The 15,670-nt window shown below is 47.2% G+C and overlaps 1 protein-coding gene across 1 annotated transcript in view; it reads right to left on the bottom strand.

The window, feature by feature from the left end:
* Positions 1-15,670, bottom strand: part of CELSR3 (cadherin EGF LAG seven-pass G-type receptor 3) — a 790,626-nt gene that overhangs the window by 152,207 nt on the left and 622,749 nt on the right. The gene's annotated exons all lie outside the window — the stretch shown is intronic.

The raw sequence follows: 15,670 nt of genomic DNA, 5'->3' as shown, positions 1-15,670 counted from the left end.
GTTACACGCCCCTGGAATGTGCTCGACCCCTCAGTCACAAATCTGTAATCTCAGTTGAGTAGCTTGGATTAAAATCCTCTTGTTGCTATTTTGGCCTTACAATAATGCTCCATGTTTTCATGATCATGTGGTGAGTCTGCAGATATCCTGCACTCAGAATAATACTTAGGTTGCCAATGAGGATACAAAACACAGCAGCTCGAATGCTATCAAGTATCTCTTGCCTTAAGCATACTATTGCCGCTTCCAACCGTCTTCACTGGCTACCAGTTTGTGTTTTATGGCTATTTTGATTTTGCAGCTTTTATGGCATAAAAGTCTTTGTATGATCAAGTGCCTTGTTGTGAGGCTCTGCTTCGATTTTTAGACTGTAGCTATAAATATGGGACAACAGGCAGGGGATACGAGGGTATTTATAAAGCACAAACTGAGCTACAAACCAACTGAGCAATGCACGAGGCAGCTGAAAGTTTGGAAACATCTACAAACTTTTTTTGCCCCTTTTTAGGTCTCGCCTACGCAATGCGCATGCGCTGTATAGGAGGACCTTTAGCCGTCACTCTGCTCATTTTCAAGCACACACTCTTGCTTGTGGCGGCATCCACCTTGCGGGAGCGAGCAGGGGCACGCCACAAGCACGAGTGCACTGCTTGAAAATGAGCAGACTGCGCGCGCATGCACGCACCACTCCCGGGCTTGTTCCTTACATGTAGTTACCAGCAACACAAGAGCGCGCACGCACCACTCCCTGCCGGGCTTGTTCTTTCTTGCGGCTGTCTTCTACTTTCTCTTTCCCTCTGTATCTCCCCGTCTCTCTTTCCATATATTTCTTTCCTCCAAGTGTTAACACTTTTTCTCTCCCCTCTTCCAATCCTTTCCAGTCGCTCCGCACGCTCGCTCTATTTCTCTCCCTTCAGTTTCTTGTGTCGCTCTCTCACCCCTCACGCATACTCCCCCACCCCTTAATCAGTACTCAGTCGGCACCTAATCTACTTGGACACAAGACCCAGCACTCTCTCAGGACTGACTGAATACTGCACGATGCCGTTGCTATGCCGATTCGTTTGTCCTTGCTATACCTCGGCTGGGTACAAGCCAGACCCCCACACCCACCTCCTGTTGAAAACTGATTACTTTCCTCCTACGAACGAATATTTACCCAACTTTCAGTCAGTACTGAACGTTTTGTGTGCGCTTCCTGCCTGAACAGAATCCTTAGCGCTCCTTCGACCTGCCCTGGGGTGACGGGACTGTGCCTGCCTTTGACAAATACTAGAATGCGCAGCATTTTTACCTCTTGGTTATTACACAGAGGAACAAAAGGGGTTGCTGAAGTGCCACGTATTGGCTAGATTTTACACTTGGACAAAATGGTGCAAAACGAACGAGCGCTTTGCTCCCAGCTTACATAATTATATTGAGGCAAACCGGTATTTTGTCAGACACAATGTTTGTTGCACATGGGGAAAAAAGAGAGCGAGTCCGTATCCCGTACCTCTCTCCCTCCTGTTCTCACCTCTCCCTGCATCTCTCGCATCCTGCATTTCCTACTGTCTTATCACTGACCTCCTCCACGTTTCTGTGCCAGGGCGTCCTTCTCCCACCACCTCTCTCCCCACAAATCTCCTTCATACCCTCCTGCATCTCTGCGCTCCCCCCACCACAGCGGCCTCTGGGCCTCTGCCGTCTCTCGCTCTCTCCAGGCTCTCTTCTCTTCGTATGTCTCAGTCACCACCTTGCAGTGTATTGTATGTAGCGTTTCTATAGCGCTTTCCTGCCCCTTGACGTTTACTCCACTGTGTGACCCTCTACCCCCTAACACCCTCTTCCCCCACCCTCCTCCTTCCCTCGACCAGTACTGCCCCCCCGTTTTCATTCTCACGCCGCGTCCCTGATCTCGTCTCATCCCGAGTTCTCCTTTCCACTTCCTGCATCCTCATGTGTCTCTCTCTCTCAATCTCTCTCTCTCTCTCTAAATCTCACACTCTGTCTCTCTCTCTCTAAATCTCTCTCTCTCTAAATCCCTCTCTTTCTCTCTAAATCTCTCTTTCGCTCTCTCATTCTCTCTTTCTTTCTCTTTCTCTTTCTCTCTCTCTCTCTTTAAATCTCTCTTTTTCTCTCTCTCTCTAAATCTCTCTCTCTCTAAATCTCTCTCTCTCTGTCTCTAAATCATTCTCTCTCTAAATCTCTCTAAATATCTCTCTCTCTCTCTAAATCTCTCTCTCAATCTCTCTCTCTCTAAATCTCTGAATCTCTCTCTCTCTTTAAATCTCTCTCTAAATCTCAATCTCTCTCTCTCTCTCTAAATCCCTCTCTCTCTAAATCTCTCTCTCTCTAAATCTCTCTTTCGCTCTCTCTTTCTCTCTAAATCCCTCTCTCTCTCTAAATCTCTCTCTTCTAAATCTCTCTTTAAATCTCTCTCTAAATCTCTCTCTCTCTCTCTAAATCTCTCTCTCTCTAAATCCCTCTCTCTCTAAATCTCTCTCTCTCTCTCTCTCTAAATCTCACTCTTTAAATCTCTCTCTCTAAATATCTCTCTAAATCTCCGTCTCTCTAAATCTCTCTCTATAAATTTCTTTCTCTCACTCTGGTCGCTTGACATGCTGGCTGTCTATTTGGGAGTAGGACGTAGCTGATACTCAACAGTTACTATGTAAACAAGCATTGGCATAGCCAATAAGTCTCGCTTTTGGGACCTTATAAGTATTTAATTATGCAGCACAATATCCATGGTGCAACAACATCACCCGTTGCATGGCTAAACACTTATAAGGTCCCCAAGGCGAGACCTATTGCCTATGCCAATGCTTGTTTACTCTGCAAATGGGCGGCGAATGCACATAAATTAGCGTGGTGCAAGAATGTAAGGGATTTTCCCGATGTGCAGTTGTACACTATTTACAATTACATGTGCAGATAACTGTGAAAATATGTAATTAGGAATTCTCTCAACTTTTATAGTAGTAGTCGTCAGTGAAATTTACAACTGCCCAGGAGTATGTTTTAAAAGGTTTGTAAATTCCTGATATTTTTAAGTATTAAACTATGTGAAGGAGCATCTCTGCAGGTGCAATTTATGTTTTTTTGAGAAAATGGTAATCGTTTGGAACCATTGTGTAACATTTCAGGCACGTCCACTATCACACCAGTATCATGAGGCAACTGGGTCTGTTCAGTGCCGTATGCACACTCGTATAATTTGATATTCTGTCCTTACTTTGTGACTGTTTATGAAACCCCTGCAATGGACTGAAGAATATTTGAAGAACATTAAAGCCTTTCAAACAAAATAAACTTAAAAAACAATATACCTTGAGTCCAGTGCACAAAATACATTTGTAAATTTTCACTCACCAGGCTGCAACCTTGAATGGCTGCAGATGTGAGCTTAGGGAAGTCAACAATGTGTCACAGAGTATGCCAGGAAATGTGCTGCAGTCGCAGGTTTCTAATCGTAATCTTCGGGAAATTTGATGATTGCACTTGAGGCCATGTAGGGGAGTTTTCTGCATTCAGAAATTGATACATTTGCACAGCCTGGAAAGGGATGTACTCCTGTCCTTGAGAAGAGTGACTTTCTGTCCATTTCCAAGATGGAGGCGAGTCAGAATAAAGTTTGTGAACACTAGAGCACGAGTTGGAGCTACGATCTTGGTGGAAGTAAATTCAATGGATCCGAGGACCATATGGTGAAGTCAATTGCGTAGAAGAAATCTGCATTGCAGAGGCAGAGGAGACTGCTGTTTGTTACCAACATGGCTCCAACTACTTAATACAGGAAAAGGCACCGACGAACATCACACAGGAGCTGAGAGAGGACTGTCTGGGTTTATGGGGATTCCAAGTGAGACTGCGCATTGGATGTACAGGAAAAGGTATCAGTTCTTGCAAGTGGACTCAGCTAAGGCCTTCTAGTACAGCTGGAGCCAGCTTTGGGGTGACCGTGGGCTGTGCCCGGCACAGATGCTGCTCCGGGTCCGTATCCTTGATGCATCAAGCTGAGTGGACGCTTCTACAGCAGAGTGGCAAGATATCCTAGATCGTTTTAAGGAAGGTTTTGTTCTCGTCTCCCTGCTACCTTCATCCTCCATGTGCCCCTTCAACAGTTTATGATATAATAAGGTCTTGTAACATCATGTCGTACCATGTGAAATTCTATGTGCTTTTACTTCCTTAACAGGCCTTTCTTGTTTCTGGAGTTGTTACTGACTTCAGCGGGTCTGTACATGTGCCTGAAATGAGCCGTTGTTTGGAATTTTAAAACTTCCTCCATAAACATGTTTGAACATAGCCGTGTATGCATTGTGACGGCAGTTTTGGGGCATGAATATCTGCCTCTGGCTTCAGGTAGCCACAGATGGCAGTTGAATGAGAAAATGACTTCCTGAAAGCCTGCTTCGGTCCCTGATGACGTGATGAGTGAGATGATCATTTACGGTTCAGCTCTGCATGCCCACCTCACTGATGCACTTTCCACTGTAAGAACTGCAGTGTCACCAGGGTGCGAGTGACGCGCACCAGTGTCTGTGCCAGTCAAACACCTGAAATGGGGAAGGTCTCCAAAGAACTCGGCTCCTCTATCATCAACCCCGCAGCACAGCAGATGCCTTTGGAAAGATATCCTCATCCAAGCCCGGGCAAAGGACTGCGGTTTATTGGTACCTGCTTCATACACCAGCTCGTCAACATCCATGGGCAATGAATCTCGCTGATGCCATGACGGTAGATTAGACGACATCAGATAGGGGAGACAAAGAGCCTGGAGCTTGTTCGCTGACCCTATTGAAATACTGAGCGCTGTTTCCACAGATGGTCTGGAATGGTATCCAGCTCTGCCAAGGCTTGAAAGCCCCCGGGTACCATGCTGGCAGTGTGGGCACTCAGGCTTACAGTAACCACAATTTAGTGTGAGAGAGATGGTGTAAAAAAGGGGAGGCAAAAAGCAGGGGAAGGAAAAAGAGATACAAGGGAGATGGACAGACTAGAGACAGATAGTCAAAAGGATGGGCTGATGCATGAATGGACCAGATACAATTTAAAATCATTTTGAAATACTCAGTGGGAGCTGCATCTACTTGCCTAGAGCAGTATCTCTGCGCAGAGAAGGCCACAAGAAGGTGGTTTCAAGAGTTGTCAACCTCAACATCAAGGAGAATTTGTGCATGTTCCTATATCATTTTACATAGGTCTATCTGATCACAGACCCCACCCAGGCACACTGCCTATCGTTTAGCACTGACTTCACCTCCATTGTTCAGAGACCCTCATCTGCCACTGTTTATAAAACACCTCAACTAAGAGTCTCATGGGCTCTTCAGTGGCAGCCCGAGATAATCAAAGAGTGTTATCAATAGCTCTGAACTAAAGGCGCGCAACAATCAGGGAGAGACGAAGGGCAATATACACACGAGAGCAGGCCGTGCTGGACAATGTGTAAGACATCAGCAGAGTGAGAGGAGTGGCACAATGTTGAAGAGACCTGTAGAGTAAGAAGTATATTGTGTAAGACACCAGCAGACTAAGAAGAGTGGTATAATGTCTAAGACGGCTGCATAGCAAGAGTAGTATAATGTATGAGGCACCAGCAAAGCAAGAAGAGCATAAAGTATGAGACAACAGCAGAGCAAGAAGAGCATAAAGTATGAGACAACAGGAGAGCAAGAAGAGCATAAACTATGAGACAACAGCAGAGCAAGAAGAATAGCATAATGTATGAGATACCAGCTGAACAAGAACAGTAGTATAATAAATAAGACGCCACCAGAGCAAAAAGAGTAGTATAGTGTCTAAGACATCAGCCAAGCATTAGTATATCAATCTATCATCATTTATATAGCGCTGCTACTCAACCTACAGGGTATCCAGGTGCCTGCAGCTCCCAGAAGGCTCATTCAAACTGCCAAGTCTTGAAGGCCCTTTGGAATTCCAGAAGTGAGGTGGTGGTCCAGAGCTGCATGAGGAGGCTGTTCCAAGTCTTTGCTGCAAAGTAGGAGAAGGTGCGTCCTCCACTACTTCTTCGTGGATGTGGCGCATGTGGGCAAGTAATAGGGAGCCAGAGCGTAATCTTCTTGGTGGTTGGTGGAAGGTCAGGCGGTGGTTAATGTATGCGGGTCTTTGGTTGTGTAGAGCCTTCTGTGCGTGGGTCAGCAGCTTTAATTGCCATCTCTTCTGTACGAGGAGCCAGCGGAGTTGCCCATGGAGTGGAGGTGGGGTGTGATGTGGGTTCATCGTGGGAGGTCAAGGACAAGTCTGGATACGGTGTTCTGTATGATTTGAAGTCTCTGAAGGAGGTGTGCGGCAATTTCTATGTAGACAGCGTTTTCATAGTCCATTCGGTTGGTGATGAGGGCTTGTGTCACAGTGCGCCGCATATGCCGGGGTAGCCACTTGAAGATCTTTCGTAGCATGTACAGAGAGAGGAAGCAGGCAGAGAAGACCGAATTGATCTGTGATCTCATGGTGAACTTGTTATCAATAATGATTCCGAGGTTTCTGGCTTGGTAGGTGGGTATGGGTGCAGGTCCCAGGTCTGGGGGGCACCATGAGTCATTCAAGCGGTTGCTGTTGTTGCCAAAGATCAGTACATCTGTCTTGTCCGTGTTCAGTTTCAGGCAGTTGTTTTTCATACAGTCAGAGACGCCTGTCATGCATCTTTGGAAGTTGGTCCTGGAGGGGGTAGGGTCATCGGTGAGGGAGAGGATGAGTTGGGTGTTGTCTGCGTAGGTTAATATGCTAAGATTGTGTGCTCTGATGATGCTGGCCAGTGGGGTCATGCATGCATTGAAGAGAGTAGGGCTCAGGGAAGAGCCCCGGCGGACTCCGCAGGCGATATCCTTGGGTTCGGAGGTGAAAGGTGGTAGGCTGACCCTCTGTGTTCTTCCAGTGAGGAAGTGGATGATCCATCTAGCACATCCCCTTGGATGCCGATGTGGTGGAGTCTTTCGATCAACACGTTGTGGGATACGGTATTGAAGGCTGCCAAGAGGTCGAGGAGGATTAGAGCCGCTGTTTCTCCTCAGTGAAGGAGGGTATAATGTCTAAGACACCAGCACAGCAAGGAGAGCAGTATGATGTATGAGACCCCAGCAGAGCAAGAAGAGTAATGTAGTGTCTAAGACGCTGACATAGCAAGAAGAGCAGTTTAATTTCTAAGACACTTTTATAGCAAGAAAAGCAGTATACTATCCAAGGCACGGGTCTCCAACCTTTTTTGCAGTAAAAGCTATTTATGTTCATTGAAAATCATCGGGAGCTACTTATTAGTTTTATGCTAGAGATCAGATCAGACATGAAAATTCAGATTATCCAGCTGTACTGCCCCCAGCAGCTAGCACAGTCACCGTAGAGGAGGCGGGAGGAGGCCTCTAATTGATACTTTGCCCCTTGAATTGGCATATTGTGTTTTTACGGACAGTTCTGTTACATTATTTTGACCCGAGTGACACTATTATAACTTAACTATTCACACTTCATTACTGCCCTTGTACTCAGTGGAGGCTGATGGCAATTGAAAGTGGTGGGGCGTAAAGTTATCGTGGCACTGCACTGAGGCGAGCGAGCGTAGCTAGCTTACTCGAACAACCTACGGGGGGTTCGGGTGGGTTCTGCCGAGAAAATTTTGAAAAAGGAGTGGATAAATGGAGCATTTTCAAGCAAATTTGAGGAAGCAGGAAGGTTGATAAAGCACTTGCGAAAGTGTTATGGCAGGATTTGTAACCACATCCTCATATCCATCAACTTCACCCCAACACTGCTGCAATGTATGAAAGATTTGAAGACACACTTCTTCAAAGAATAGTACATGACAATGCAGTAACAAATCACTGGAGGAGCCACTGATTCATGATGCAAGTAATAGAGGAGGAAATGTGTCGAAATGATCGCACACATTTTAATAGACTGAACAAAGTGAATTTTCTTAATCAGCAGAACATGCTAAGCTACAAAAGGATATTTCTAATGCAATCTGTTGCACCAGCCTTGGCACCAAAGCACTTTATGCTCCTTCTACAGATATTAAACAGAAGAGAGGCACCCTCCGCGGCACTTGATCGAAACAAACTGTGCCCAGGTGTAAACCGCTTTATTACATTTTAAGCGGTACAAAAGGGGGTGGTGATGGACGGAGCATCAGAACCAATCAAACACTCACACCCAGTCAACAGATCTGGGTTTGATCCATCACCGTTCTTTAGCCCACTATGCCACCCCAGTTCAGACATGGCCATATGCAAATCAGTCTGACCCTGTGCCTCATGGGAACAGTCCGGCCCGAACTGCCAAGCCATGCCTTCCCTGGACAAGAAACAAGCTTCCTAGGACCGGTTTCTGGCATTTCAGCCGTCTTCAGCCAGGCTTGCTTGAATCCAGTGGCAAAGTGAGCAAGGGACTCACGTCTGAGTATACCCTGCCAACTTATGGCGAACAAAGCGGTACAAAAGGGGGTCGTGATGGACGGAGCATCAGAACCAATCAAACACTCGCACCCAGTCAACAGACCTGGGTTTGATCCATCACCGTTCTTTAGCCCACTCTGCCACCCCAGTTCAGACATGGCCATATGCAAATCAGTCTGACCCTGTGCCTCATGGGAACAGTCCAGCCCGAACTGCCAAGCCATGCCTTCCCTCGACCGGAAACAAGCTTATTACATTTTAGGCAAGATACTCTTTGCAGTCCAAGGAGACTCGACTGTGGCATGTACTCAAGTTGACCATGTGTACTGAGACGAAATAAAATCTCAAAATGCATCTTTTCTGACATCTTTGTGCACCAAGATAGACATAACTTAAGGCAAGCCAGTTTTCAAGATTTTGCTAGACAACTCTTCATACACAAGCATCAGACCTGCATGCTCTTTAGAATGGGCCGGAGTGCATCCTCATCATTGCCAGAAGCCTACACACGGTGCGTCACCCCTGGCGTGGGCTGCTGATGCGCGGGCAAGGGCGCCACATTTCCACACAACACTGACCTCCGCATCCCCCCGATCAATCACTCCATGCCATGGTTGCCCCTTCTTGGTTTACGTTCTGTCCCTCCGTGTTTAGCGCTCTAATACCGGCCATACCCATGTCTGGATGTTACATCTGGCCTCCACTCGAAGGACAGCACTCAGTGTCCTTCCCCTCTCCAGACAGCACCCCCTGGACTCCAATGCTGGCCCTCTCCTCTCCTGCAGAGTGCTGCGTGGGTGCTGCTCTTTGTTACACCTTCCACCGCACTGTCTGCGGTGCCTGGGGCCCGCGCCGGCTCCTCGAGGCACAAGCTCTCCGTTCTCTGTACCCTAAGCCCCAACACTGCCTTGTCTCTATAGAAATCCATGCCCTACCCCCTCCCTGGCACAGCAGTCCATGCCCGGCCCTCTGTCTCTACACCACTCCATGTCCGCTTCCATGCAGTACGACATTCCATGTCTTAAAATGCTGGTCAAAGGTAAACTTTTAGTTCAAATAAATTAAAAGAGTGAATTTTTTGGGGTTGCGTAAAACATGCACTTAGCCAGTAAGAATACCTTGCCCCTCCAATTACAGCCATCAATGTCCCATTCGCAAAGAGATTATTCTGTGTGGGACAAGGGAAGACCGAAGTGAAAACCATCTGTGTCCCCGCCTACGTCACTGTTGCAGGGGGTAGTGAAAACTGATAAACAGTACACAGAGTTCATTCGCTCCGAAAGGTTCCCTGTTTGCACGTTTCATCATTCATTCATTCATCCACAGTGTACGTGGGAGAGTAGAACTCACGTGGGAACGAGCCGTGCAGTATATTAGAGTGAGTGCAGTGTACTTCTGTGGATATTACAGTGCGCAGTAGGACGTCATTCCCCGATGACATCATTGGTTTGTCATTTTACTAACTGATGACATCTAATGTTACATCAAACTTCTGGGGCCTACATAATGGATGATGTAAATATAGCATGACTGCATTTCCTAATGGCCTCAGAGCTTCATAAATGAACTCACTCATAGGTTCTCACAGGTATAAAATAAGTGCCCCATCCTGCATAATGTGATGAGGGTCCGCCAGACCTGCATATCTCACACAGATATCCATAGGCCTTCCAGCGTGACCCCTCCGTGGGACACCCCGCTCCCAACCCCCGCCAGTGCTTCAGGGTCTGCGTATAACTAGTAGCATCACATACTTATGATTTGCCGTAAGGTGAATGATGTCACTCACTGATGACATCACAGGTTATGAAAATGGCACCCATGACATAAGAGGGTTATTACTTCACTCCTCAGTGGAATTGTGCTTCCTGTGTTAGCACGTGTTGTTATCTTGTAATACTCTTTACAGCGAAAACTGGATTACCTGGAAACGCGCGACACCGCAGCAGGAAGCTTAATGTCAAGTTATAGTTAGTGACTAGAGAATCGGAGCACGAGACTGAAAGTGTTACCGATAAACGTGATATCGCGGCGAGAGCACAGTTATACAGGTCAACTCTGCTTTTTTCGATGAGCTCAGCTTGGGAGACCTCCGGGTGCTGGTGACTTTCAGCTAGGCCTGGGCTAAAATTTCGTTCTGTTCGCGGAAATTGCGATAATTTGACATTTTCGCGTTCCGCGGAAAGCGCGAAAATGTCAAAATTTCCGCATTCCGCAGCTTGGCGATAATTTGTTTCTTGCTCGCGCTGTAAAATAATACATTCTCGCGCGCGCGCGATCGCCTTACCTGAATCCCTGCGTTCGCCGACAAGTTTTCTTAATCCGGTCGCGTTCTCCATGAGATGTTGTATTGTTTTTAGCCATTTGCGCTGTTTCGCGACAGTTCGCGCCCGCAGTGACGTCATGCGTCGCGCGATCACGTCTTTCTTCTCGCGATCATGCACCGCGAGACAACTGAAAACAAGATGGCCGCGCCCGCGAGCAACCACATGGGTAAGTTGGCGAACCGCAACCATGCAGAAAATCTCGCGAACATGCGGGAAAAAAACTTCCGCATCTTCGCGATATTTCCGCGTGTTTGCGATAATTTTTTACATTTTCGCGATAATTTGCGATAGTGGATTTCACAAATTCCGCCCACCCCTACTTTCAGCACTAGCTGCAGGCGCACAGTATGATCTTAGGCGAACCTGGTCGGAGTTTATCTTTTGGACGAGTAGTCGCTGCTCTCGTTTCCGCGAATTATGGAGACGACAGTCTTTGGGCTGCTGGTAATCGTGGGATTAAGAGCAGACACATGTGCCTTTTACTAACGGCATGGGTGCTGCGGATGAGCTGTGTACTCTGCCTTTCCTTGCTGCCCTGTGAGTGAGTCGTTGAGGGTGGGCCCGTTTGGCACTCATGCATAGCTGCACATTTGCTTTTGACACGTTGCTGCAAGAAAGCAGACCCCCTCGTGTCTGGTGCCACTGCTGATTCTGGATAAATTGTAGAACCTACAGACACAGATTTATGGAGCGGTGTCTTTGGTGTGCTGATAGAAATGAGAGTTTACAATAAAAAAACACAATTTACCTGGTCTGCGCCGCCTCTGTTCCTGGGCCGGGGCCTGCGTTGGGGGCTGCTTGACGCCTTCTGTTCTGCTCTGTCCTAGGCCAGTCCCGCGCCTTCTGAACAACAGCCCTGACCCCTAAGGCTGCGTGGTGTCTTAGGCAGCCAATCCTGGGGCTGCATTAGCAGTGCCAGGATTGGCTAGGGCACGGGATGCCCCGCCTATAAGAGACCGGGGGCTGCTGCATGAAGCAACGGCTCGGCCTCTCGGGTTCCGACTCCCCCCTCACTCTCCTGGTCCTTAGAAGGTGGCTGTAGTGCGCATGTTCGGGCTGGTCATAAAAATGACCAGCCCAAAATCGAGCATGCGCACTATTGCAGCTGCACTTTAGTAAGCGCTGCTGTCAGTCACCCTCCTTGCTGCCGCAGTCAGCCCCGCCCCACCCCCCTTCAGTGCCGATTGAATGCCTGCCTGAGCCACTAGTGACTCCTTTAAAGTTTGCTATTTTGCTTGCGTGCGGTGCGACTTGGGTCCATGTGGCCAGGTGGGGCAACGCCCCAGCGCCCCAATGGACGTACCGCCCCTGCTTGTACTATGTTCTGTAAGTACATGATTTGTCTTGGCAGTACTAGGGGTAAACCACTGAACAAAAAAAGGCACGCGGAGGGCTGACTACTGGTCTCCTGCCCTCAGGATTGATTACATGCCGAGGTTGCTTCGTAAAGTTAGTGTTGGAATTAAGATGTATTGCCCATTTCACAGGGTGTTAACAGTGGTTAGAGCACTCTTCAGAGGACATTAACCAATGGTAATTTCTTTCCTCGCAATTATTGACCCCAGCCAAATATGCATAATGAAGGGAAGGGCAATTGACATCTGTTACACCAAGGAAGAGGGCAACAACACTATTAGCACCCCTCCCCCAAATCGTACCCAATACAGGAATACAAACAAACCAATGGCCCTTCTGCTCAAAGCTTCTACTTTAAACTCTTACTCTACTTAGAATGCAGTAGTTAGTGCCAACATTCTAAGCACTCTGATTGGCTGAGCCAATCTCCACATTCTATTTATGGTGAAAATGAGGTTTAGAACTCTCGTTACTATGAGGGTTAGGACAAAGGCTTTAATTTATGTACGATATATTGTTAGAATAAAGGGTTGCATCCAGGTACTATGGTCAGACCATCTCCAGATTCCCTTTTTGGTAAACACACCTAGCAGCAACCCTCCTGCTAGTCCAATCACCCAGAGAGAATGCAGCTGGTCTAAACTCCAAGCGAACAGTGGAAACACATACTGGAAGGTAACATACCTAACTTAGGCATGAATATACAAACTGCAAACAATAAGGTTACCCAGTGAATAAATCACTCACTTGACCATGTCATCCCCTTCAAAACATTTACGCATCGCACGAAGGACAAATCCGCCCGTGGTACACTCCCCAAGTCCTAACTCAGAAGAGAAATTGTAAAAAAAGAGAAAGGAAATGAAGGAGAGATTATGGGGATGTAAGCAAAGGAGTTTATAGAGAAGCCCTGAGGAACTACCACTCAGAAATGAAAAAAATGCCAGTTGCTTACTATGAAGTGAGGATTAACAATGCCTCCAACTCACCTCGCGAAATGTTCCTAATTGTAAAATCTTAATGGAACCATCTTCACATACTATCATCCCTGAACCCACAGCAGTGCGCTGCAATGACCTCGCGGAATTCTTTCTGAAAACAATTTTACAAATGTATACATAGCACTCCACAGATCAGATACACATCCACACCGCAATGCCTTTGAGTATAACCAGGCAGTGAAGGAAGCTGGACTCGCAAACTTTCCCACCCTCACCCATGACAACTTCACACTGCTGTTTAGCAAAGTTAAATCGGGATCCCCTTGTGATCCAGCTCCTCCACATATTCTGTCCAAAGCAGTAGAGGTCATCTCTCCGATCGGGTTGGAGATGGTCAACCTATCCCTGACACAAGGCTCGGTGCCACCCGCATGGAAAAATGCCATAGTCAAAGCCCTCCTGGACTCCCTTTGCCTAAGAAAACTGTAGACCAATCTCACTACTCCCCCGGTCTGAGCAAAATCCTGAAAAAACATGTCAATCAGCATTTATCAGCCTTTATAGAAACAAATAAATTCCTACACCCCACCCAAATCGGATTTCGCACAAAAAAAGTGCCGCCTGGGGCAGACCGCCTATGCCGCCACCCACCCCCCAAGTCACACCACTGCTTCAGCGTAGCACATGCCAATTAAAAGAATTAACAGCATAGGTGTCACAGGAATGGCTTTGAAATGTCGGTCTTCCTTCCTCAAAGACAGGACAATTCAGGTCTTCAATGATCCTTGCTCCTCGGACACCTTCCCTCTACAGTGTAGAGTTCCACAGGGTCCATCCCCGAGTCCAACACTTTTTAATATATACATGCTCCCGTTAGCAGAAATTGTCCTGTCATACAACATATCATTGGTGTCATACGCCGATGACACCCAGTTGGTACTCTCTCTAACCCAGGGACAAGATCCTCTCTCCCCCAATCTGGGACCTTGTCTGGAGAGAGTAGCAAGATGGATGGAAGATTCCTGCCTGAACCTTAATGAGGGGAACATGGCGCTTATGCTTATAGGGATCAACCTGAAGCAGCCATCTTAACCTAGGCTGGCCACTCTGTGTGAGTGCAGCTCACATCCCCAAGGCAGCTCCCAAGAGCCTGGGGGTATGGCTAGACAATTCACTGAGCATGGAAGTCCAAGCCACTAAACTCTCCGCCTGCTACTTCGGCATTTTAAGAATGATTCGTAAAATACTCCACCTGCTTCCCCTTCTTCCTAGGAGACTCGTAGTCCAGGCATTAATCCTCTCCTTCCTGGACTACGGTAACTTACTATACCTGGGTGCCCCAAAAGGTGTGATAAAAAACTGCGCATGTCATGCAAAATGCGTCAACCTGAGTCTACTTAACATCCACAGACACAACTCAGTTGAGCAGGCCCTAGCAGTTTGCACTGGCTACCTGTTGAACAGAGAATTATTTAAAGCCATCAACATCTCTCATTGGGCCTTTCAACAAAAAGGCCCCTTCATCCTTAGAACATTGATCCCTCATACATGTCACATAGAGCTCTTCGATCCTCCAACGCATGTGGCTGCTGTTCCTGCCACTGGAAGAACAAGAAGGCGTTTCTTTGGTTGCAATGAGGCTAAGCTATGGAACGCCCTACCCCTCAATCTAAGACTCACTGACAATGAACTCAGGTTCCGCAAAAAGTTAAAATCGAGGCTATTTGACAACTGATCTCCCCTCTGAACTTAGCGGTTGGATTCTGTGTTGTGTTTGCCAGCACTGGGATGCCTACGAGTAGCCATGAACTCTATAAATGCAAAATAAAATAGAATAGCTCTCAGGGTTAGGGTGATGCTTTGGTTTGAACAATGGACACGCACGAGAATCATTATGATGACAAGTTTCCATGTTTTTCAGGGAAGGATGATGCTCAGTTCATCTTAAAATGGAACCAAAGGTTTTATGCAGGCGGGGGTTTCTCCATTAGGGCTCTGGGGCTGCGTACCTCTGAAATTCCAACACCTTCCCGTACAAATACGAAATAGATCGACTTATTTAGAGATATGATCGTATCTCTATACAAATCGATGCATTTAAGTCTGGGCTGTCCATCCTAGGCTGCCTGCCCCGCCTCGCACTGAAGCAGGAGACGGAAGCCAGGCAATAAATCAACTTTCTGAACTGTGACGCACAAAATAGGACTTACTGTTCTAAAGGCTTACATTGCCATTGTAGTCTATGGCAGTGTCCGCTATAGGCCAGTGACGCTTTCTGCATCATGGTTTCGGGTGCCGGAGTCTCCGTCTCAGCGTGAGAGCAGCTGCCCGTCATTCACAAGCATTGATTCCACCCTTTCCCATTCATCACATGTAGGAGTGGATGCAAGCACGTGTGTTTTGGTACCTTGTTCTCTGTAAGAGTTTGAAAAATCTAATCTTCTGTCATGTATATTGTGCTGGGATCCCACGCCATGCTAACCTCCCCCACTGTGACACCCTAAGACCCTGGCTGCATGTCACTGGCCCCCTGAGAAGCGGACCTGCTGTATTTGTTCACCCGCAAAATCAATCCAAAATTGATCCAAAAGACGAGCAGGCCAGGGTTTTTCTTCCCTTGTGAATTTGATCTAAATATCAAGTAAAGTGC

Source organism: Triturus cristatus, chromosome 9 (assembly GCF_964204655.1).
Source record: "Triturus cristatus chromosome 9, aTriCri1.1, whole genome shotgun sequence".
Classification (NCBI taxonomy): domain Eukaryota; kingdom Metazoa; phylum Chordata; class Amphibia; order Caudata; family Salamandridae; genus Triturus; species Triturus cristatus.
This window is presented reverse-complemented; position numbering and strand designations above follow the sequence as displayed.